The sequence below is a fragment of the Schistocerca piceifrons genome, chromosome 2, assembly GCF_021461385.2.
Source record: "Schistocerca piceifrons isolate TAMUIC-IGC-003096 chromosome 2, iqSchPice1.1, whole genome shotgun sequence".
NCBI classification, from domain to species: domain Eukaryota; kingdom Metazoa; phylum Arthropoda; class Insecta; order Orthoptera; family Acrididae; genus Schistocerca; species Schistocerca piceifrons.
In genome coordinates, this window is record NC_060139.1 from 417,457,671 (window position 1) to 417,484,032 (window position 26,362).

The 26,362-nt window shown below is 41.8% G+C and overlaps 1 long non-coding RNA gene across 1 annotated transcript; it reads left to right on the plus strand.

Moving 5' to 3' along the window:
• The first annotated feature begins 846 nt into the window (after positions 1-846).
• LOC124777224 lies at positions 847-15,001 on the plus strand. Its single transcript, XR_007015699.1, has 2 exons — positions 847-977; positions 14,466-15,001. It is a non-coding gene; the product is annotated as an uncharacterized LOC124777224 (long non-coding RNA).
• Positions 15,002-26,362: the final 11,361 nt, after the last annotated feature.

Sequence of the window (26,362 nt, forward strand, 5' to 3'; positions counted from 1 at the left end):
TGCTCCCATCTTCATGTCTTCAATAATTTTCGTTTTATGTTGAGTTATAACCTCAAGCTAGGTTATCATGTTACTGGATGAAATGTAGCTGATTATACAAAGATTTGTCATAAATAAAATACTTAAAATCGAAAAGCACCATGTGTACAGGCCATGTCCATGTACGCAGGGCCCACAGATAACTGTTACGTCATAAAAATCACAGTACACCATAAAATGCACAGTAGCACATCTGTTTGCATTAGCTGGACATGTTCTAATCGCTGTAGATCCACCTTAAACAGTTAGTTAGGTAATTTTGTACGTTTTTATATTAAAAAATTAAAAACCCGCCTCGATTGCGAAAAAAGCACCTAGTGTTAAGTGTTAACCCAGATTTCGGCGTAGATAACTACACCTTCTTCAGAACAACAATAAAACTCACAAGTGCCTAAAAAGACCTTTGTCAATGATTAAGAGCGCCATAGCTATACATTTATAAACGAAAAAGAAAAGGGAAACACAAACAGTACATACGTAGAAAGTCAAAACCACTAAAATGCCGGTTTTAACGGAATCTGTTGTCGTGCCTTCCTGAGCAGGGCATCCAGCGCATTACCTGAACTGGAGCAGCGGTGAGCCGAACGACGTGGGGGGTAAAGAAAACTGCGTGACGCTGAACGCCAAAGGCCAGATGAACGACCTGGGCTGCGACGCGGACGCGCCGTTCCTGTGCGAGCGCCGGCTGCGCTCGGCGCCGCCCCCCGGCTACACGCTGCTGCCCGCGGCGGGCTCCTTCGTGCGGCTCAGCGACGCCGGGGACCTGCGGGCGCGCGCCGCCGCCGCCTCCGCCTGCGCCGCCCAGGGGGCGCGCCTCTTCGTGCCGGACACCGCGGCCGCCACCGAGGCGCTGCTGCGCCACGTGCCTGTCGACGCCGGCCAAATGCTGGTCGGCCTCTCCGACGCACACACCGAGGGAGTCTTTGTCACTGATGCGGGTAAGCGTCGGCGAAACTTAACACACCTCTGAATGGGTCTGATCAAAAGTCCTCCGGCACAAGTCAGTTGGCATTAATGTGGGTTGTGTCCTTCCTTTGCCTTTAAGGTGTCTTGAACTCTGTTAGGGCACTTTCAGTCACCTGTGTGATGTCTGTGTAGGAGTGTTACTTATCCTTTCTCGAGAGCCAAACCAGAGATGGTTGGACGCTTGTGTCTGGAGCGAAGTCTAGTTTTTGACTCACCCCAAACGAGGTTCATTGGGTTCAGGTCAGGACTCTGGACAGAGCAGACCATCTGAGGGATGTTCTTGTGCACAAACCATTTCCCAGCATATGGTGATTTGTGACATGCCATCATGATCTACGAAACCCTTCTCTACCGTAGGCAGTACACAATGCTGAAAAATTTGTTGATATCCTTCCTCTTTCAGCGTAATAAAAATGATGATGATGATGTTTTTTTGTTGGGTGCACAACGTCGTGGTCAGAGACTCCTGTACAGCTTCCAGATATTTCTATTTCCAGTGTTGCCGCTTCCCGAAATGATGATTTAACGCAATAAAGAGACAACACCCTAACCACACCCGCATACCGTAACACCATCTCATTAGTACTTCACTGTTGGCCCTCGCTACATATCATGGCAGGCTATGTTCTCCAGTCATTCGAAAAACCGAAACCCTTCCACGTGATTGCCACAGTGTATGGCGTGAATCATCACTCCAAATCACTTGTCACCAGTCATACACAGCCTAAAGACGTCGCTCTTTACACCACATCAAGGGTCGACTAAAACAGACTAGAGCAATGTGAGGTATATAACAAGCTACATGACAATCCTACCCAGTTCTTTGTAAGTCACTACAGACTATCATTTCACTAGCTGTACTGTTAGTAGCACTCACGAATTCACCTGTGATTCCTTCCACTGACTTCACGCGATTTTCTACAGCTTCCTTCTGCAGTCCTTGACGGTCCATGGCCGTCTGGATATGAGGCCTGCTTTGTCGGGGTTCAGCTCTGGTTGCTTCCTTGCGTTTCGACTTCACAATCACATCACCGACAGCCGACTTGGGCAGCTTTACAAGCATTCAAATATCTCTGATGAATTCGTTACTGAGGTGACGTCCGATGACTAGCCCAAATTCGAAGTTGCTGAGCTCTCTTGACCGACGCGTTCTGCTGTTACTGCTTGTCTACTGACAGCAAAATACCCCCGCCTCTGACATCTACTGCACTACATCGGACTATGCAGGTACTTAGGACCAGAGAGTGTACATCTGTCATACAAATTATGTGCTAAAAAGTACCCGGACACCCCCAAAAACGTACGTTTTTCATATTAGGTGCATTGTGATGCCACCTGTTGCCACGTCCTCCATACCAGATACCTCTCCTCAGTGCAACACTCCGTGAAGAATGGGCACCCATTCCCCAATAAACCTTCCAGCACCTGACTGAACGTAGGCCTGCGAGAGTTGAAGCTGGCATCAAGGTTAAGGTTGGGCCAACATCATAGGATTCCAGCATTACCGATGGAGGGCGCCACGAACTTGTAAGCCATTTTCAGGCAGGTGTCCGGATACTTTTGATCACATAGTGTATCAACAGTCAACAGACTTTGTTGTACCACTGACTGCTGTATATTACGAGAACTAATGTGGAAAAGAGAAACCAGAAGGCACTTAGGAAAAACTGCGAAGCAGTAATGTAAGATTTGTCTCCAAAATAAGTTCCATATAGCCTTAAAGAACAAAAATAAATGTACAAACGTTTAGTACTCTTCAAAGTAGCACCATTGGGCGTCAATACACTTTTTCCAACGATCCTGCCAGCTTTGATAGGCTCCCCTGGAACACGATGACGGGAACTTCATTCATACACCTCGTCACTGCGGCTTCGCGGCATCTACCGTCCCAAAATGACGGCGCTTTAACCTTCTCTTTATTCAGGGACACACAAAAAGAATTCCGCTGGTGCCACATCGGAACTGTATGATGGCTGGGGCAGCGTTTCCATACAGTGTCTGGCCAGGAACTCGCTAACAATGGAGGCGATGTGGACTTGCCACTTTCCACTGCCTGACGTGAAGCCCCCGGTTTCGGAGCCTTTCAACGACTTCCAAGTGAAACTGTCTGTTGACTGTTGGTCACTGTGACACAAATTTCAATTGGACAATGCCTTGTCTTCTTTTGGTTTCGGAAAAGCCTTCGTGTACCACTAAGCACTAAGCATTTTGTTTTTTTTTTTTTTATTTAAGGGCATGTCGGTGTTCAGTGAATCGTGGCGTTCGATTTCCCTGATACATTATTGGAACAAAGGTAAACACTACGAACAATTTCCACTGCGAAATAGCCAGCAGACAACCGGTAAGTAACGTGTTGCTTCCCAAGACCACTGACCAACTTTTCCCACGCCAGTCGCAACACTGCAGTCTTCCAGGTTGGCAGAAAAATAATCATTCAACTTACTTTCCAGAAACACTCTGTTTACAAAATACGCCGTAACTGTGGAACAGTAATATATAAAATAAGCCATTTGATAGCTCTTACTGGTAAATGGCCTTCTCTACACTTCAACTAACGTTGTTATTATTGTTGTGGTCTTCAGCCCAAAGACTGGTTTGATGCAGCTCTCCACGTTTCCCTATCCTGTGCAAGCCTCTTCATCTCCGAGTAATTACTGCGACCTACATCCTTTTGAATCTGCTTACTGTATTCATGTCTTGGCCTCTCTCTGCCATTTTTACCCCCCACGCTTCCCTCCAGTACCAAATTGATGATCCCTTGATGCCTCAGAATGTGCCCGACCAACCGATTCCATCTCCTAGTCAAGTTGTGCCACAAATTTTTCTTCTCCCATACTCTACTCAGTACCTCCTCATTAGTTAAGTGTTATACTCATCTAATCTTGAGCATTCTTCTGTACCAAGCTTCTATTCTCTTTTCGTCTAAACTGTTTATCGTCTGTGTTTCACTTCCATACGTGGCTACACTCCGTGCAAATACTTTCAGAAAGGACTTACTGACACTTATATCTATACTCAATGTTAACAAATTTCTCTTCTTCAGAAACGCTTTTCCTGCCATCGCCAGTCTACATCTTATATCCTCCCTACTTCAACCATCATCAGTTATTTTGCTTCCCAAATAGAAAACTCGTCTGCTACTTTAAGAGACTCATTTCCTAATCAGATTCCCTCGGCATCACCTGGTTTCATTCGAATACATTTCATTATCCTCGTTTTGCTTTTGTTGATGTTCGTCTTATATCCTCTTTTCGAGACACTGCCCGTTCCGTTCAACTGCTCTGCCAAACCCTTTGCTGTTTCCGACAGAATTACAATGTCATCACCAAACCTCGAACGTTTTATTTCTTCTCCCTGGACTTTAATTCCCACTCCAAACTTTCCTTTCCTTTGCTGCTTGCTTAGTATACAGACCAAATAACACCGAAGGTAGGCTACAACCGTCTCTCACTTCCTTCTTAACTGTTGCTTGCCTTTCGTGCCCTGCACCTACATCTACATCTACGTGATTACTCTGCTATTCACAAAAAAATGAACCACCTCCAAGCTGTCTTTCTACCGTTCTACTCTCTAACGGCACGTGGGAAAAACTAGAACTTAAATTTTTCCGTGCGAGCCCTAATTTATCTTATTTTATCGTGATTATCATTACTTCCTATGTAGATGGGTGCCAACAGAATGTTTTCGCAATCGGAGAAGAAAACTAGTGATTGAAAGTTCCTAAGATGATCCCGTGTCAACGAAAAATGCCTTTGTTTTCATGATGGCCACTCTAATTCATGTATCATCTCTGTGGAACTATCTCCCCGACTTCGCGATAATACAAAACGAGGTCACCGTGGTCTAGGGGTAGCGTCTTTGATTCATAATTAAAAAACGTCTTCGGTCCCGGTTTCGATCCCCGCCATGCAAAAATCTTGATAAATAATCAGCATTGGCGGCCGAAGACTTCCGGCATAAGAAGTCAGCCTCATTCTGCCAACGGCCTTGTCAAAGAGGGCGGAGGAACGGATCGATGTTCAGGGCACTCTCTTGTCCTAGGGGTGGGAAATTGCCCCTAAAGGCGGAAGAATCAGCAGTGATCAACGGCATGAGAATGCAGAAGGCAATGGAAACCACTGCATTAAAGACACGTAACGTGTATCCACAGGACATGTGGCCTGTAATTGAATAAGTGTCATGATGATCTCTCCATTGGCAAAAGATTCCGGAATAGTCCCCCATTCGGAGCTCCGGGAGGGGACTGCCAAGGGGGAGGTTACCATGAGAAAAAGATTGAATAATCAACGAAAGGATAACGTCCTACGAGTCGAGGCGTGGAATGTCAGAAGCTTGAACGTGGTAGGGAAACTAGAAAATCTGAAAAGGGAAATGCAAAGGCTCAATCTAGATATAGTAGGGGTCAGTGAAGTGAAGTGGAAGGAAGACAAGGATTTCTGGTCAGATGAGTATCGGATAATATCAACAGCAGTTGAAAATGGTATAACAGGTGTAGGATTCGTTATGAATAGGAAGGTAGGGCAGAGGGTGTGTTACTGTGAACAGTTCGGTGACCGGGTTGTTCTAATCAGAATCGACAGCAGACCAACACCGACAACGATAGTTCAGGTATACATGCCGACGTCGCAAGCTGAAGATGAACAGATAGAGAAAGTGTATGAGGATATTGAAAGGGTAATGAAGTATGTAAAGGGGGACGAAAATCTAATAGACATGGGCGACTGGAATGCAGTTGTAGGGGAAGAAGTAGAAGAAAAGGTTACAGGAGAATGTGGGCTTGGGACAAGGAATGAAAGAGGAGAAAGACTAATTGAGTTCTGTAACAAGTTTCAGCTAGTAATAGCGAATACCCTGTTCAAGAATCACAAGAGGAGGAGGTATACTTGGAAAAGGCCGGGAGATACTGGAAGATTTCAATTAGATTACATCATGGTCAGTCAGAGATTCCGAAATCAGATACTGGATTGTAAGGCGTACCCAGGAGCAGATATAGACTCACATCACAATATGGTAGTGATGAAGAGTAGGCTGAAGTTCAAGACATTAGTCAGGAAGAATCAATACGCAAAGAAGTGGGATGCGGAAGTACTAAGGAATGACGAGATACGTTTGAAGTTCTCTAACGCTATAGATACAGCAATAAGGAATAGCGCAGTAGGCAGTACAGTTGAAGAGGAATGGACATCTCTAAAAAGGGCCATCACAGAAGTTGGGAAGGAAAACATAGGTACAAAGAAGGTAGCTGCGAAGAAACCATGGGTAACAGAAGAAATACTTCAGTTGATTGATGAAAGGAGGAAGTACAAACATGTTCCGGGAAAATCAGGAATACAGAAATACAAGTCGCTGAGGAATGAAATAAATAGGAAGTGCAGGGAAGCTAAGACGAAATGGCTGCAGGAAAAATGTGAAGACATCTAAAAAGACATGATTGTCGGAAGGACAGACTCAGCATACAGGAAAGTCAAAACAACCTTTGGTGACATTAAAAGCAACGGTGGTAACATTAAGAGTGCAACGGGAGTTCCACTGGTAAATGCAGAGGAGAGAGCAGATAGGTGGAAAGAATACATTGAAAGCCTCTATGAGGGTGAAGATTTGTCTGATGTGATAGAAGAAGAAACAGGAGTCGATTTAGAAGAGATAGGGGATCCAGTATTAGAATCGGAATTTAAAAGAGCTTTGGAGAACTTAAGGTCAAATAAGGCAGAAGGGATAGACAACATTCCATCAGAATTTCTAAAATCATTGGGGGAAGTGGCAACAAAACGACTATTCACGTTGGTGTGTAGAATATATGAGTCTGGCGATATACCACCTGACTTTCGGAAAAGCATCATCCACACAATTCCGAAGACGGCAAGGGCTGACAAGTGCGAGAATTATCGCACAATCAGCTTAACAGCTCATGCATCGAAGCTGCTTACAAGAATAATACACAGGAGAATGGAAAAGAAAATTGAGAATGCGCTAGGTGACGATCAGTTTGGCCTTAGGAAAAGTAAAGGGACGAGAGAGGCAATTCTGACGTTACGGCTAATAATGGAAGCAAGGCTAAAGAAAAATCAAGACACTTTCATAGGATTTGTCGACCTGGAAAAAGCATTCGACAATATAAAATGGTGCAAGCTGTTCGAGATTCTGAAAAATGTAGGGGTAAGCTACAGGGAGAGACGGGTCATATACAAGATGTACAACGACCAAGAGGGAATAATAAGAGTGGACGATCAAGAACGAAGTGCTCGTATTAAGAAGGGTGTAAGACAAGGCTGTAGCCTTTCGCCCCTACTCTTCAATCTGTACATCGAGGAAGCAATGATGGAAATAAAAGAAAGGTTCAGGAATGGAATTAATATACAAGGTGAAAGGATATCAATGATACGATTCGCTGATGACATTGCTGTCCTGAGTGAAAGTGAAGAAGAATTAAATGATCTGCTGAACGGAATGAACAGTCTAATGAGTACACAGTATGGTTTGAGAGTAAATCGGAGACAGACGAAGGTAATGAGAAGTAGTAGAAATGAGAACAGGGAGAAACTTAACATCAGGATTGATGGTCACGAAGTCAATGAAGTTAAGGAATTCTGCTACCTAGGCAGTAAAATAACCAATGACGGACGGAGCAAGGAGGACATCAAAAGCAGACTCGCTATGGCAAAAAAGGCATTTCTGGCCAAGAGAAGTCTACTAATATCAAATACCGGCCTTAATTTGAGGAAGAAATTTCTGAGCATGTACGTCTGGAGTACAGCATTGTATGGTAGTGAAACATGGACTGTGGGAAAACCGGAACAGAAGAGAATCGAAGCGTTTGAGATGTGGTGCTATAGACGAATGTTAAAAATTAGGTGGACTGATAAGGTAAGGAATTAGGAGGTTCTACGCAGAATCGGAGAGGAAAGGAATATGTGGAAAACACTGATAAGGAGAAGGGACAGGATGATAGGACATCTGCTAAGACATGAGGGAATGACTTCCATGGTACTAGAGGGAGCTGTAGAGGTCAAAAACTGTAGAGGAAGACAGAGATTGGAATACGTCAAGCAAATAATTGAGGACGTAGGTTGCAAGTGCTACTCTGAGATGAAGAGGTTAGCACAGGAAAGGAATTCATGGCGGGCCGCATCAAACCAGTCAGTAGACTGATGACAAAAAAAAAAAAAAACGAGCTATCATTCTTTGATCTTTTTGGATGTCATCCGTCAGTCCACCTGATGTGGATCCCACACTGCACAGCAATACTCCAGAATATGGCGAACTAGCGTGGTGTAAGCAGTCTCTTTAGTAGACCTGTTGCACCTTCTAAGTGTTCTGCAAATGAATCGCAGTCTTGGGTTTGCTCTACCCACACCATCATCTATGTGGTCGTTCCAATTTAGGTTATGTATAATTGTAATCCCTAAGTACTTAGTTCAATTTACACCCTTCAGATTTGTGTAACTTGTCGCGCAATCGAAATTTAGCGTATATCTTTTAGTACACGTAATTAACTTCACACTTTTCTTTATTCAGGTTCAATTGTCACTTTTGCACCACATAGTTAACTTATCTCAATCATTTTTGCCATTAGTTTTGGTCATCTGATGACTTTGCAAGACAGCAAATGACAGGGTTTCTCATATTGTCTACTGTGTCGTTAATATAGACGAGGAACAATAGAGGGCCTGTAAAACTTGCTTGGGGTACGCCAGATATTACTTATGTTTTACTCCATGACTTTCCGTCTGTTACTATGAACTGTGACATTTCTGAAAGGAAATCATGAATCCAGTCGCACAACTGAGGCGATGCTTCGTAGGCAAGCAGTTTGGTTAGAAAACGCTTGTGAGGAACGGTGTCGAAAGCCTTCTGGGAATCTAAAAATACGGAATGAATTCGTCATCCTCTGTCGACAGAACTCATTACTTCGTGAGTATAAAGAGCTAGTTGTGTTTCACATGAACAATATTTTCTGAATCCGTGCTGACTATGTGTCAATAAATCGTTTTCTTCGACGTAATTCATAGTGATCGAACATAGTATATATGCCAAAACCCTACAGAAAATCGACGTTGGTGATATGGGCCTGTAATTCAGCGGCTTAGTCCTATTTCCTTTTTAGATATTGGTGTGACTTGAGCCATTTTCCAGTCTTTAGGTACAGGTCTTTCTGTGAGCGAGCGGTTTAGGTAACTGCTAAAAATGGACCTATTCTATCAGCATATTCTGAAAGGAACCTGACTAGTATACAATCTGGGCCGAAGGTCTTACCTTTAATAAATGATTTAAGCTGCTTTGCTATACCGAGGATATCTACTTCTGTTACTTATCTTGGCAGTTGTTCTTCGTTGGAGTTCAGGAATATTTACTTCGTCTCCTTTGGTGAAGGAGTCTCGGAAAACCGCGTTCAATAACTTTGCTTTAGTGGCGCTGTCATCAGTGACTTCACCGTTGTTATCGAGCAGTGAAGGTATTGATTGCGCCTTGCCTCTAGTGTGCTTTATGTATGACCGGAACCTCTTAGGGTGTTCTACCAGATTCCGAGGCAGAGTTTCGCTGTCGAAATTATTAAAAGCATCTCGCTATATTTCTGACTTCTGCAGAACTTTGCGAATCTTGGGGATTTTGCGTTCTTTTAAATTTGGCATGCTTTTTTCTTTGCTTCTGCAACAACGATCTGACCAGTTTTGTGTACCATGGGGGATCAGTACCATCACTTATTAATTTATGTGGTACGTATCTCTCAATTACCGTCGATACTATCTCTTTGAAATCATTCCATATCTTTTCTACGCTTACATGATTAGATCGGAAGGAGTGGAGACTGTCTCTTAAAAAGGAGTTAAGAGTATTTTTATCAGCTTTTTTAAATAGATGTACCTTGCGTTTCTTTTTGATGGTTGTGGTTGTTACGGTATTCAGACTAGCAGCAACTGCCTTGTGGTCGCTAATCCCTTTGTTGGTCATGATACTCCGTATTTTTCAGAGTTATTTGTTGCGAACAGGTCAAGTTTGCTTTCGCAATCATTTACGCTTCTAGTGGGCTCATGAAATAATTGTTCAAAATAATTTTCTGAGAAAGCATTCAGTACAATTTCGGATGACGTTTTATGCCTGTCGCCGGCTTTAAACGTATAATTTTTCCAGAATATCGAGGGCAGATAGAAGTAATCTCCTACTATAATTGTATGAGTGGGGTACCTATTAGAAATGACACTCAAGTTTACTTTGAACTATTCAGCAACTATATCTTCTGAGTCGGGGGTCGGTAAAACGATCCAAGTAACAGTTTAGTCCGATTGTCAAGTGTAATATACTATTTTGCAGGAACATCCTACTTCAATTTCACTACAATTAAACTACTTCTGATAGCAACTGTATTTAATCTATCCACTCTGAACACTGTTAGGTTGTTTGAAAAAATTTCAGCTGAACCTATTTCCGGCTTTAACCAGCTTTCCGTCCCTATAACTATTTGAGCTTCAGTGCTTTGTATAAGGCTTGGAGCTCTGGTTCTTTCCCAACACAGCTATGACAATTTACAACTACAATACCAATCGTTTCTACTACTACCTTACTGTGTTTTACCTGCCCCCTTTTAGATGGACGCCCTTTCTGTGGTTTCCTCACACTTTCTAACCTAAAAAACCGTCCAGTCCCTTCCACACAGCCCCCCCTATCTGTGTAGCCGCTTCCTGTGTGTAGTGGAATCCGGAAATCCACTTCCCGATGGTCCAAGTCAAAGAATCTGCAGCCTACACGGTCACAGAACCACCTGGGCCTCTGATTCAGACCCTCCACTCGGCTCTCCACCAAAGGACCACAGTCGATTCTATCGACGATGCTACATATGGTGAGCTCTACTTTAATCTCGCAAGCAAGACTGGCAGCCTTTACCATTTCCGCTAGTCGCACGCAATCAGAGAGGAGCTCCTCTGATCCAAAGCGACACATATGATTGCTACTGACATCAGTCACCACCTGCTGTTGGCTGCACCCTGTACTCTTCATGGCATCCGGAAGTAGCTTTTCCACATCCGGGACGACTTCCTCCAGTATGTACACGGAATGCACACTGGCTTCCTTCCCCTACTTGGCAACCATGTTCCTAAGGCGCCCCATTATGCGCCTAACGTTGGAGCTCTCAGCTACCACCCTCTGTGAATGCTCAGACCTTGTGGGCCAAGAAGTTTCCTCTGGAACAGGGTGGACGACTGCATTCGGCTTAGGGACGTCGTTAGCTACAGATAACGCCGGAAACCTGTTCGTCACACAAACTGGGGAGGCAGTCTTTCACTGTCTGCCAGACTTTGGAATGATCTCCCACTCGACAACAGGTGAGGGGTCAACCCCAGTGCATGCAGTACCCAGGCACAGACAAAGTTACTCTGTGACCCGGGACAGCCACAGCAGTGGATTGATGGGGGGGGGGGGGGGGGGGACACGTGAGGCGTGATCGACGTCCCTCGCAGCCCCACATCTGACCCCCACAATGATGCCCCTTGGCAGCAGCCTCAAGCTGTGTGACGGAAGCCGACACAGCCTGGAGCTGTGAGTGAAGGGTCACCAACTCAGCTCTCAGCTGTACACAGCAGTCACAGTTCCTATCCATTACTGAAGTCGCTCGTGTTTGAAGCTCGTAATATGTAACAAACGAATGATGTACTTGGCTTATTAGCATCAGTAACTCAAAGTGCTCTCTCACTAACGGTCTAACCGACACTGAGCTACACTAACCAAAAGAAACCAAAGCCTGTGTGATACGAGGGTCGATACAAGCGTCGATGAGAACGGCGGTATTATATGGTACACTGTAATTAAAACAAAAGGCTATGCCTAGTAAGCACTCAAACACACAATAAATTACAAACATAAACTGTTATCTGCACAGATAACTTAATATAAGTAACTCGTGTTTGAAGCTCGTAAAAATATATAACAAATGGACGGTGTTCTCGCTTTATTAGCACCAGGAACTCGATCTGGTTTCTGTACAAATTTAAATAGCTTTTCACTCCCTGTATTTTACGCCTGCCAGCTTTAGAATTTGAAACGGAGCATTCCAGTCAGTAATGTCAAGAGCTTTCTCCAAGTCGAAAAGGGTTATAAACATTGGATTGCCTTTCTTTAACCTATCTTCTAAGAGAAGTCGTAGGGTCAGTATTGCCTCGTGAGTTCAGCATTTCTATGGGATCCAAACTGATGTTCTCAGATGTCGGCCTCTACAAACTTTTCCATTTTTCCGTGAAGAATTCGTGTTTGTATTTTGCAACTGTGTCTTATTAAACTGACAGTTCGGTAGTTTTCACACCTGTCAGCACCTACTTTCTTTAGAATTGAAGTCTGAGGTTATTTCGCCTGTCTCACACATCTTGTTCACCACATGAAAGAGTTTTGTCATGGCTGGCTCCCCCAAGGCCATAAGTAGTTCTAATAGAATGTTGTGTACTCGAGGGGCCATGTTTCGACTTTCATGCGGTATTATATGTCCCATCTTATCTTCATCTACGTCCTCTTACAATTTTATAATATTGCCCTCAAGTACATCTCCTTTGTATAGACCCTCTAATATTCCTTTCACCTGTCAGCTTTCCCTTCTTTGCTTAGGACTGGTTTTCCATCTGAGCTCTTAATATTCATACAGGTGGTTCTCTTTCTTCCACAGGTCTCTTTAATTTTCCTGTAGGCAGTATCTATCTTACCCCTAGTGATACATGCCTCTGCATCCTTACATTTGTCCTCTAGCGAGTCATGCTTAGACATTTTGCATTTCCTGTCGATCATATTTTTGAGACGTTTGTGTTCCATTTCATATGTCGCATTTTTTTTATATTTTCTGCTTTCATTTAGTCTCTCTTGTATTCCCAAGGATTTATACTAACCCTCGTCTTTTCAGCTACTTGATCCCCTGCTCCCTTTACTATTTCATCTCTCAAAGCTACCCATTCTTCTTCTACTGTATTCGTTTCCCTTATTTCTGTCGGTCGTTTCATAATGCTCCCTCTGAAACTTTCTACAACCTCTGATTCTTTCAGTTTATCCAGGTCTCATCTCCTTAAATTCCTACCTTTTTGCTGTTTCTATAGCTTAAATCTGCAGTTCATAACCAATAAATTGTGTTCAGAGACCACATTTGTCCCTGGATATGTCTTACAATTTAAAACCTTGCTCTGAAATCTCTGTTTATCATTGTTTAATCCATCTGAAACCTTCTGGTGTCTCCAGGTTTCTTCCACGTATACAAACTAACTAAGGGTTAGCTTTGATTAAATTATTCTCTGTGCAAAAATCTAGCAGGCGGCTTCCTTTTACAATCGTTTCCCACTGTCCACATTTACCTACTACTTTTACTTCTCTTTTTTTTCCTACTATCAACTTCCAGTCCCCCAGGACTATTAAATTTTCGTCTCCCTTAACCATCTGAATAATTCCTTTTATCTCATCATACACTTCTTCGATCTCCTACTCATCTGTGGAGCTAGTTGGCATATAAACTTACACTGCTTTGGTGGTTGTGAGACTCTCTTGGGTGTTTTCTAATGTCATCTGCCTGTCTTCCAGACAGTCGCAGTGTTGGTGTATTTGTATCATTTGCCAGCTAGCAAAGACTTCCTTGTTCATCTATAAGCGACAGTCAAATGAAACCGAGACAGAACTTCTAGTCCTACAGAACTTCTAGTCCTACAGAAAAAATGAAGACGGTCTTTTCGTAGGAAGTTAAATGCTGTTAAATTTATTATTGGGGTCCACTTTCGCTAGAGGCGTTAGTTCTCGAATTATTCAAGAAATACGTACAAAAGTGACCTTTAAACGCGTTTTCTTAAATAACCCGAAGACTGTGGCCTCGAGCGAAAACGTATCCAACTACAAACTGTAATTACATTAAATTTCCTACAAAAATGTTCTGTTCATTTTTCTGTAGGACCAATAGTTTGCGCATAGCATGCGAGAGAGGTATTTTAAGTTGTTGCGGGCTCCATAATAGCTAGAGATGGGGGCAACTGAATGACCCCGTATGTTGACAACGTTCGTTGTAAAGAAACACAACATAGATTTAGGTGATAAGACAGCGGAATATTCTCATAATGAGACCTATGTTGTCATGTTGAATAAACGGGATTTCTGCCGGGTGTTCGCGTCGTTCAAGCACGATATTTCGACGGCGTAACTCGCTGTGTTCTTGGTGCTACCCGAGAATGGTACTTGGGTGGATCGAGTCCATTATTTATGTCTGGATGGTATTGGGAGCTTCGTAATCGGTCCGCGGCGCTAATGTCCGCCAAGGACCCCTATTATTCACCATGTCAACAGATAGCCTGAAGAGTCATACGTCTACGTTGTGTTTTTCTGTACAAGGAGGGAGTCACAGTTCTCTGCTAGGATTAGATGTGATTGAACTGGGAAATATTAGTCCGGAACTGTGCCTTTGTGATGGTTCCTACGCCTCCGAGGTCTTTTTAGAACGCCATTTCTTGTAGATGAGCGCCTGTCGGACTTGGAGTTCCACGACTGGCTGCCCGGGCAGCCGGACGACGGGGGCGGCGGAGGCGCCGGCGAGGACTGCGTGGCGCTGCACTCGCACGGCTTCCTGTCCGACGTGTCCTGCGAGCTGCCGCTGCGCTACGTCTGCGAGTGGCTGCCTTGACCACCGTGTCTGCTTCGCCACCAGCCAGACACCGCCTCTCACAGCCGCGCACAAACGATATCTTAGGATGGACCTTACACTTTTCTCACGAAGGAAGCGTCTTCGGTTTATCCAACACATTTCGGTGGAGAAACAACGAGCTGTTCGAAATAGTCTTACAGATAAATAATACGCAAGAATTCTCAGCGTTGAGCCGAGCTGTAAATAATTAAGACACATGAACTCTAGAACCACTTGTCAAGTATGGCCCCCTTACACAGAAGCATACGCACTCGACTCGTGCGCAAAGCAGAGATAAGGAGTGGGCGTATGGTGGAGAAAGACGGAGACCAAGGTAGAAATAAAGTCTGTAAAGGCATGAAAAGACAATATTATAATCTCTTACCTCTAAATGCTGCATTCGCATCTCAAAAAACCCAAATTTAAAGCAAGAAAATAACTGTTTTGTGACGAATATTTGCCCTAGTCACGCAGCTGAATACTGCGAGAGCTTAATACAATTTCTTAGCTGTTGCAGCACACGTCATTACAGCTATGCAGGACGTAACATCTCGAGGACGTTAATACCATTTACACTTGTAAGGTTGGAAACAAAACAGATGAACCCGATCCCCTCTACAAATTTTCATTCATTAATTTTATAAATAATCCGTGACACAAGATGTTGTACTTTTCTTGTTATTATCAGTTCCGGCCGAATTAGGCAATCTTCAGGTCGAAAATGCGAAGAGGATGGCAAGCATAAAAGAACAAAGTAGTGTCCAGGTGCACCAGACAGTGCTGGTGGTAACCCTCATCCTCTGCACATTTTCTATTTGAAGATGGCCTAACTCGGGTGAAAACACCAACTTTAATAAAAATATTTGACCTAGACTGCACTTTGTTCATAAAGTCACCAACAATCATAGAAGATAATGAAAATCATCGTGCACTAGCTACAAATATTTTCAAATTACTTGCACAACACTCTCTCAGGTATCATGAAAGTAAGATACTAGTAAACAAAGTAGAGCTCCTACAGAGAGATAGAAGTAGCCATTCTCGCAAACACTCTACCAGTGAATGGGATGGCAAAAACTTGTAACACAGGTTACAGTAAGTATAATCTCTGCCATGTCTGAACAGTGACATTAGTTCTGCAGCCATAAATACGTCCCTAGACAAAAAATCATTCTCCATGTTGGCGTATGGAAAATTTTGTTTTACAAACTAATCGTTTACTCTGAAACTTCTGTGGTTCGTTAACCGAGCTTACTTTATTTTCACAGCTAGAAAACCTGTTCAAGAGCACTGTTATGCTTAAGTAGCATCTGCGTGCTGTTTGAGCCAGTACTTCGTCAATCACTATCGAATCATTGCGAATGCCTTACTGTTGAATATTTTTGCTTGCTCACTAGCCGTTCCTGGTTTTGTAAGAATATTGTAACGATACTTACTACACACCACACTAGAAATAGCCCAAATCTTTGCAGATCTACAGATTATCTTGAACGCTGTAGATACCTATTGTTACCTTGATCTGAATTTTGTAAGCAAATCAGAAAGACATATGCACTTAAAAACAAATGTACTATTTAAAGTACTATCACTGACCACCAGTTGCACGTGAGAATTATAAATACAATTACATGTAATTGATTATTACTTGCAAATTGTGTAATTAGTGAAAATGACATTACAATAAAGAGAGAAGGCCATCACGACGTATGAAGCTAGAATTAGGACTATTCGCTAGGCTACACGAACAGTACTAGTTCAGATTTTCACTTTCATATGATATTCAGCATATTATCCACTTTCACTACAATGGTTTGATGTTGCATGATTGCAACCTTGTATGTCTCAAGTCAGTTATTAAAACAAAGAAGTAGTGTTCACACTAGTGTCTTTTGATTTTTAATTTCTTTAAGGAGTCAGGATCCAGCAACTGGCACAGGTAGTAGTCGAACAATATTATAAATTAAGAAATAACCGTTATTTCTGTAACCAGATGCTTTTGTAATTTGGCATACTAAATATGCAGTTTATATGCATTTCATTGCGCATATATATATTTCATTAGTTATTCCTTATATTTAACAGATTCTTGTGATGCAGGAATCATTAATATGACGCACTTATTCATACAATTTGCACTGTGAAATTCAAAGCTTATATCAAAGTAAAATCAAAATCACAGTCTATTTATTAAAAAGGAGATTCTGGTCGTATGTAAAGTATACTAGCGACAAGACATAATCAAAACTTTCATTGCTCAATGGCAAAGGTAATACTATGGAAGACAGTGCAACCAAAGTGGAGGAAGGTTACTGAACACAGTTTGCAGAAAATCCCTTACGTTAAAAGATGCACTACAAATTCCTGAATTCGAATCAAAAACAGCTGTCACTATAAGTGGCTTACAAGTAGATATCCTAAGACATAGCGAAGCAACTGAAGTCAGTCAATAAATGTAAGTCTTACACATCAGATTGTATATCAATTTAGGATCCTTCCACAGTATACTGATGAAAGAGTTCCATTTTAGCAGTCTTATACAACTGCTTGCTTCATGAATAATCTGTACATAAAGACTGGAAAGTTCGGCAGGTAACAGCAGTCCACAACAAAGGAAGTAGGATAATCCGCTGTTATTACAGACATATGTCACTGACATCGATTTGCGGTACGATTTAGGAACATGTATTTTGTTCTGATATTATTAAATGCCTCAAAGAGAAAGATCTATTGACACAACGTCAGCATGAGTGCAAAAAATATCGTTGTTTACTCACCTGAAGCACTGAGTGCTATCGAAAGGGCATCTGAAGTTGATTCCGTATTTCTAGATTTCCAGTAGGCTTTCGACACCATTTTTCCCTAGTGGCTTCATATCAAACTATGTGTGTGTGAGAGAGAGAGGGAGAGAGAGAGAGAGAGAGTGGAGTAGTTGTGCTACTGGGATCGTGGTGTCCTGTCTAGTTCGTAGTAGTTGACGCGAAGTCGTCGAGTGAAACAAATTGCACCACCAGCTGCAGCCATGGGTTCGAGACCAGGTCAGGACAGCCGCTGCCTGCACTGATTCTCCTTTGAGAGTTGGTGCCACAGCGCCACAGACCTGCTGTCTGTGCCTGTCATCGTCACATATCAGCCAGAGGGCAGCGGGTCATGTCCCGTGCACGACGGTCTCCAACTGCCTCTGCTGTGGACGCATTAGTGGTCTGAGTCACAAGTGTGGCCGTTCGCAGAGGAACGCCGACCCAGTTGAAGTACAAGAACGCCCCTCCTCGGCCTGATGTTAGCATCGCAGGGTGCATGTGTGCTTCTCTCCAACAGTATGGAAGCAGCTGCCTGGAAGCCGTCACCAGCCAGGATCACAGGAATGGGGCGTCTCTGCCGCGCATTACTAGCGACATGATCCGTATTTAATGTTGAATAAAATGTTTCTCTCGGCCAGCAGTGTCTCTGGGCCCACCAGCCCATCACCACCAACACTCACCTTAACAAATGTCGTTTGTACTCTACAAATCCGATATCTGCTGTTCCCAAAGGTCTTCTGTTATTCTTAATCATTATAAACGATTGAGGAAGCAATCTGAGTATCTCTCTTGCATTATTTGCAGATTACCGACCACTCAGGTCATCAGAATATTATAATGAGCTGCAAAATGATTTAGACAAGTTACCTGTGAGATGCAAAAATTTATAATTGACCATAAACGATAAAAATTATGAGATTCTGCACACGAGTACTAAGATAAAACCATTAAATTTCCGTTACACGGCAAATCGCATAAATTTAAAGGCTTTTGATTCAACTAAATACCTTAGGCTCACAAACATGAACAACACAGACCAGAGTCATCAGAAAGAAAATGTTGCGAGGAAAGCGGACCAAAGACTGTACTTAATTGGCAGAACACTTACAACCCGCATACAAATCTACTAAATATACTCCCTAAATTATGATTAAAATATTTTTCAGGCAATAGTCAACAACAGAAATATATTGTAGTAAATACATGACACAGTTCTGTGCTGTACATTCGTATTTATTCTGACAAGTTTCGATCTTTGATTATCTTCAGGGAACAGCAGTAACATGAAATAAAGAAAACAAATTGTAAAAACCTAAAACATTGAAATCAAATGCAATAAATCAATCGTAATTTGCTACTTACGAAAGAAAACAATATAGCTTTCACATCTCATACGTCATACAACGTTAGAATTCTATCTCTATTACACCCGAAATTATTGTGCACAACAAAATAACAAAGAATCACACGAGATGATGTGGCAGCAAGGCAAACACTGAATGTTTTTATTTTAAGTCCGACCGAAACAAGTATTAACAGCACCAAACAAAAGAAACTACACAACAAAGGTACAGACAAGGCAGTTATCACATTGGCTGAAGTAAATTTACAAAATAATTTACACAACATGGGTCTAAATGGAGGCATTTAAGCATATACACTTAAGTATATCTTTCTTCCATTCTGTACATGATGTGTTTAATTAGTTAAACAAAAATATCGTGATCCTTATACATACTACATAATGTTAATGGACACCATAAAGTGTGTCATGTCTGCTATATGAACAAGTGTCATTTTACAATCATGGAACAACAAAGTCCATTATGGGATGTACTGAAGTATGCCACGCAGAAAACATGGTCATCTTTTAATTAGATGTGTATAAAGCTTTTGTATTCTGGGCTAAGACTGATTATTGTTGTTTTCTTGTTCTCCATTTACTGTCGTGTTGTTATGTTTTGCGTAATACTTCTTGCCCTCTTTATCGTAAAGTTGGTGATGTTCAAATAGACAAATTATTTTATTGTGTGTTCCATTGTGTTTGCTATTAGGTTCTGCTTTCTGATAATTGGAGCCCTGAATACCTTATTGTATCGTCTTGTGTATTCACTCAGAGTCGTTGCATTGGTTAATAAATGTATTTAAATATTGTTAAGGATTAGTGCTCATACCACCCACAGTTACATTCCACGCCCACCGCTTTGTGTGGCAGAGCATACTTTTATGCGTTATACAGTTCATCCATTAAAAAAATTTAACCATCTTTTTGTATCTTTTAATCTCTATGTGGTGTATGTCAAAAATGTAATATGGAAATGAACGTGGAAAAACCTTTACTTGTAGTAGCGGACGTTAAGGTTCCACTTGAAATTTCTATGATTAAAAATGCTCTATTTATAAAGTAAATAAAGCCCCAAAGGAAATCGTTTTAATATGCTATCCAACTTCCGTCATGTATGATTCGTCACAAACAGATGTACTTACCACAATGGTAATTTTATAGGGCTGAAATTATTTCCACTGAACATTGAGTAACTTTTCCATCTCTGAACCTTAGGTTGGAACCGTAAGAAAATCTAGATTTTGCTTCATGAGTTGGATATATACCAAAATCAAGAATTCAGTCATAAATCCATAACTCATGGTTGCTGTGAGCTTGTAATGTAAAATCATACGAACTATTATCCGGATGACGAAGCCGCTTCTTCTCCGAAGTTCTCGAGATAGACTTACCTTAGTAAAATGAGAATTCTTTGTCATCTGAATGATTCGTAAGAGAACAGATGTGGTTCTGTCTGAACTATTGATTAAGTTAAAGTTAGGAGATAATTTATTTAATTGCTTCTACATGATTTATTTAATTACTTCTACACGAGGCACTAGTGTAAGACCTCATGGTTGCTCTGTACCACCGTCTCATAAACATATCTCCATTAGATTGTGAGGGAATTAAACGCAAATAAAGGTACTGCATGAGAGTCTCTTTAATATTTAAGTTATTACTTGATCGCAAGAGTACAATTTTCACAGAATAGTGACATTAACGTTACATGATTCACATGGTGACCTTGGCACAGTTATACAAAGTCCTGCTCCATATGTAGATTTGGAAAACGTATAAGAATAAAAACATTTTATTAAATGAAATATCGGCTTGCTAAATTTGATCACGAATCAGATGCAGCATGTAAACTGAACTTAACGGAACCTGCCCCTACCTTCTTAATCTTATTTGCACATATCACTTTGTAAGTAGGCTGTTTAGGTTTTTATGTTGGTAACGCCGCGCTGTATATGAAAATCACTGACTGTGCTGTGTGAAGTCTGTGGCTGGTTTGCATTGTTGGAATATTTGCTATTGTAGTTTTGGGCAGTTGGATGTAAACAGCGCGTAGCGTTGCGCAGTTGGAGTGAGCCGCCAGCATCGGTGGATGTAGGGAGAGAGATGGCAGAATTTTGAGAGCAGACGATCTGGACGTGTGTCCATCAGAAAGAGTAAATTTGTATTACTGTATACCATGAACTGATATATATATATATATATATATATATATATATATATACACGATGACTTTTTAACATTATTAAGGTAAATACATTGTTTGTTCTCTATCAACGTCTTTCATTTGCTAACTACCCCTATCAGTAGTTAGTGCCTTCAGTAGTTAGAATCTTTTACTTAGCTGGCCGTAGTGGCGCTCGCTGTATTGCAGTAGTTCGAGTAACGAAGATTTTTTTGAGGTAAGTGATTCATGAAAGATATAGGTTATTGTTAGTCAGGGCCATTCTTCTTGTAGGGATTACTGAAAGTCAGATTGCGTTGCTTTAAAAATATTGAATGTCAGTTTAGTGTTGAACAGAATAAGTAAAGAGAGAAATGTCTGAGTACGTTCAGTTCTGCTCAGCTGTTTGAATATCAAATGACGTTTATCAGCACAGTAATTTATTAATTTTTCTAAGGGGATGTTTCAACTTAGCTATTCATTCGACATGAGTGTCTGAGATATCTTGCTAATCTAATATGGCTCGTCAAGCAGGTAGCTGTAGAAAAAATATTACTTTTGTGTTCCAGAGTGCACTAATGTAGAACAGCTCTATATGATTCTGATCATAACGTCAACCATACAAACCCATAACTACTTTCACAAATAGCTTTCTCTCTTTCTCAAGACACCCACACTCTTTGGCACAACATTTCACACGCAGGCAAATGCACGCCTCCGCTCTAGAACAGTCTCGAACAGAACAGTCAAAATTCATAAACAGGTTCAGTGCTCGCATTTCCCATTGCAAGGCCTCATAGATCTTATGCAGAGAAACTATCTAGGCAGTCACAGCAGTGAATATACAGAAGTCAATCTCTGGATGCAGATATGATACCAAAGATTTCTTGCGAATGGTAGAAAGGTAATAAATGTAATACACAGAATTTGACAAACATAACGGGAAGAGTGGAGCAGTCTTGCGCTACCAGCCCACCCTTGCGCCTCAGGAGCATAGCGCAGTAACAAAGTCAAAAATAATTGGTGTACGTTTTTTGCACTTGCCTCCATAACCTTGTAAATGCCACCGTAATGTTAGTTCTTTTTTCTCAAAACTGTAACTGTGTATCCCTGTGCGCCACCTGTTCTTCTATTTCGCAAGCTATTGTGGGCACAGAAAATCACACGCACAGATTATTCTCTTCCTGGTTTTTGTATACTGACAGTCATCCAGATTTGCATACTAGAAAGTTGTCTTAGGAGCGACTTCGTGATGATTGTCACCATATTTTGGTACCACTTACGCCGTAAGCGTAGTAGGTTTTTTACTGCGTATTTTTAACGATTTTATCATTTTAAAAAATTTAAACTTTGTTAGGAAATTCTTACATTAATTATATGGCAATATTTTTATTTGTTTCCCTAGACCTGAAAAGGGTTTCCAATTAACCGAAACAAGTTATAATCAAGTTCTTGTTAAATTATACTGAGTTGCAGACCATTAAAATTAATAATTTCTTCTTTATATCTAATAAAAATGTTTGTACTAGAGTATCCTGAAAAGTAATCCCTCCGAATCCCTTATATGAAAACTGTTAAGACTTTTAAATGAAACAAACGTCGTTGATGTTCCACATCTTTACTCTTCATGCCTACATATTGATTTCCTGTTAAAGTCACACTGTCAATGAATAAGCTTTGTATTTCTCCCAACAAGAGACTAGTTAGTTGATTCTGTCATTGTAGTACGATTGACTTCTTGCTGGAGCCAAAACCTCACCTCTGCTTGCACTGCTTGTTCACCATGAAAGTCAATCCCACGAAGGTGTTTTGAGAGCAGATGAAAATCGGGTGGGGTCACGTAGGAACTGTATGGACGATGATCGACGACAGTGAATCCAAGTCGTCGTATTGTTGCCAATGTCAGAATGCTCTTGTGTGGCCTGCCATCGTGATGCTGAAGAAAGAATTACTCAGTGTGTGGACGAACTCTTCGAATTCTGAAGTCGATTACAGCACGCTGCTTCTGACGTACTGACATAAATGCATTACACACAAATATACAGGGTGATTCAAAAAGAATACCACAACTTTAGGAATTTAAAACTCTGCAACGACAAAAGGCAGAGCTAAGCACTATCTGTCGGCGAATTAAGGGAGCTATAAAGTTTCATTTAGTTGTACATTTGTTCGCTTGAGGCACTGTTGACTAGGCGTCAGCGTCAGTTGAAGCTAAGATGGTGACCGCTCAACAGAAAGCTTTTTGTGTTATTGAGTACGGCAGAAGTGAATCGACGGCAGTTGTTCAGCGTGCATTTCGAACGAAGTATGGTGTTAAACCTCCTGATAGGTGGTGTATTAAACGTTGGTATAAACAGTTTACAGAGAATGGGTGTTTGTGCAAAGGGAAAAGTTCTGGACGGCCGAGAACGAGTGATGAAAATGTAGCACGCATCCAGTAAGCATTTGTTCGCAGCCCAGGAAAATCGACTCGCAGAGCTAGCAGAGAGCTGCAAATTCCACAATCAACTGTATGGAGAGTCCTACGAAAAAGGTTAGTTATGAAACCTGAACGTCAACTACCCGAGGCGATGGATCGGCCGCCAGGCAGCCCGTGACAGAGCACTTCATCACTGGCCTCCAAGAAGCCCTGATCTTACCCCCTGCTATTTTTTCTTATGGGGGTATGTTAAGGATATGGTGTTTCGGCCACCTCTCCCAGCCACCATTGATGATTTGAAACGAGAAATAACAGCAACTATCCAAACTGTTACGCCTGATATGCTACAGAGAGTGTGGAACGAGTTCAAGTATCGGGTTGATATTGCTCGAGTGTCTGGAGGGGGCCATATTGAACATCTCTGAACTTGTTTTTGAGTGAAAAAAAAACTTTTTAAATACTCTTTGAAATGATGTACAACAGAAGGTTATATTATGTTTCTTTCATTAAATACACATTTTTAAAGTTGTGGTATTCTTTTTGAATCACCCTGTATTACGCGCAACAGTACGTAGATATGAAGAAATATGCAGACGTGCGGAATAGAGATGTAGACTGTTAACAACATCTGTTTTATTCAAAATGCTTTAACAGTATCGACATGAAAATTGTCAGCAATTACTTTCTAATGCACCCACGTAACATAAGTACGTATGTCCAACATCTCTCCATAAACTACTTGATCGATTTCACCAAATCTGGTATACATATCTTTTCTGCAACGAAGTACTATGGGGGTAGGAACCACGTATCTCTCAAAGGGATGGAGGTGGAATGGAAAAAGAAGCGTAAATACGCAGACTACATTCATCCAATACTTGAGAATGGGAGCACTTAGCGACTTGCAACAGAGTTGACTCATGATTTGCAACTTTTACGAAACGACTTCCAAGTGACACCCCCGCCCCCCTCTTTTCCCTCCCTTCCACCGCACATAATGATGAAAGGAAAATATATTTTTCGCTATTCATGCAGTAGAGCTATCACATCAGGAATTACGTTTTAATTTATTACTTCCCTACAACTAAGTCTTTTATCGACACATTTTGCAGGCGCATCTACATATGTGCCACCGAATATACTTATATCACTGTGTAACACACTGTTCAGGAAACGCCGGCCGCGGTGGTCTAGCGGTTCTAGGCGCTCAGTCCGGAACCGCGCGACTGCTACGGTCGCAGGTTCGAATCCTGCCTCGGGCATGGACGTGTGTGATGTCCTTAGGTTAGTTAGGTTTAAGTAGTTCTAAGTTCTAGGGGACTGATGACCACAGATGTTAAGTCCCATAGTGCTCAGAGCCATTTGAACCATTTTTGTTCAGGAAACATGATGTCATAAACATTGGGATGCGTGAAAACTATGTTCTCATAAAACGGAGCGCAAATTATCCAGGCTGTTCTCATCCAGTATTTGATAATTTTGAGAAATTAGCGACTTCCAACAAACTTTAAACATAGTTTCGAGCCTTTTCTAAGCTTCCTCTCATTTAATTGTTTAACGCCAAATATTTAACACACTAACTCAATTTTATCAGATATCTGAAGTTGTTTCAACATGGGAGTTGGATTCTTTAAAGAATTTGTGGTTTACTGGTCACTTACTACCTGTAAAGAAGCGCTGTGGGGTTAAGGACCACCTACACCCAAAAGGGAATGACACTGAAGCGTAACTGAGGAACAAAAGGAGATATTTCAGTAAAATTTGTTAGGTAAATGACGTATTATTTGGGAGTGATGGTCAGCACTACCACTTCTGGTAGTATAGTGGTTGAGAAGGTTGACTTAAAACTATTTGAAAATAGCATGTTGGTATTTATTGACTATATCTAGTAGACCTGAAACACTTTTGTATGTACTGTGACATTACCGTCACCTATCGTTATGAGATATTAATTCACCTATGACTATGAAATATTAATTCATAGTCTGCCGCGATTTCGGCTGAAGAGCAGCGCTTATGCTGCTGCCAGCCCGCCCCGATGGGGAATTGAAAGACAATAATCTCTTCCCCCGTTCTCCGTTGCCTCGACTACAGCCTCTCTTGTACAAGTTCTCTACAGGTTACACATGCAGTTATATGAACATTCTGCCCATAGTTTTCTCATGCATAAAATTCGTAAATCACACATGCCACATGTAGTACTAGGGAGCACCAAGATCATGACCTAAAATATGAATGTTAATCTGACTGCCAGAGTTGTTAAAGTGAGAGAGTGCTGTGCCACTTCTCACAGTTTCATTTGCTCTAACAATTTGTTTATGTCAACAGGACTGTGTTGCTCTAGACAGATTTCTTGGCGTGTAAAGCTGACCAATAGCAAAGAAGAGCACCATCCTACTTAGAGACAGTTCTAGCTCGTCACATTGGCAAAACATAGACTTTCTCACTCCATGCAGAGTTTTTGGCTTTTTAGGTGGAAGGGTTATGGAGCAAGGCGTGTAGAGAAGTGATTTTGAGGGATTCTATCCTTGTGGATGTCTGGTACTGTAGTAACCAAAACCAACTGCGGGAACGCCTTGGGCTGCGGATCGGAGCCGCCAGGCGGGGAAGCCGCCGGCGGTGGAGCACGCACCATCGGGTAAGCACAAGGACGAGTCGGACGACAGACCAATGATAACTTACAACAACCGACCACGACCGACTACCACCGACACAACAAGGAAGAGAAACAACGGAGGCTTGTGGAAACCACAACACAAACACCAACAGAAAATCCACTCCGAACCAGAGCCAGGCAAATGTCAACAACGAGCAACGACCAGAACGCAGTACCGCCGAGATAGAAACGCAATCCAGAGCGAGTACCAGACTGACTGGACTGGGATTTTCTTTTTTTTTTCTTCTTTGCGTGGTGCGGCTTCAATTCCCCAACGGGGCGGGCTGGCAGCAGCATATGCGCTGCTCTTCAGCCGAAAGACATAGAACAAACAATAGAAGACAGTGAAAA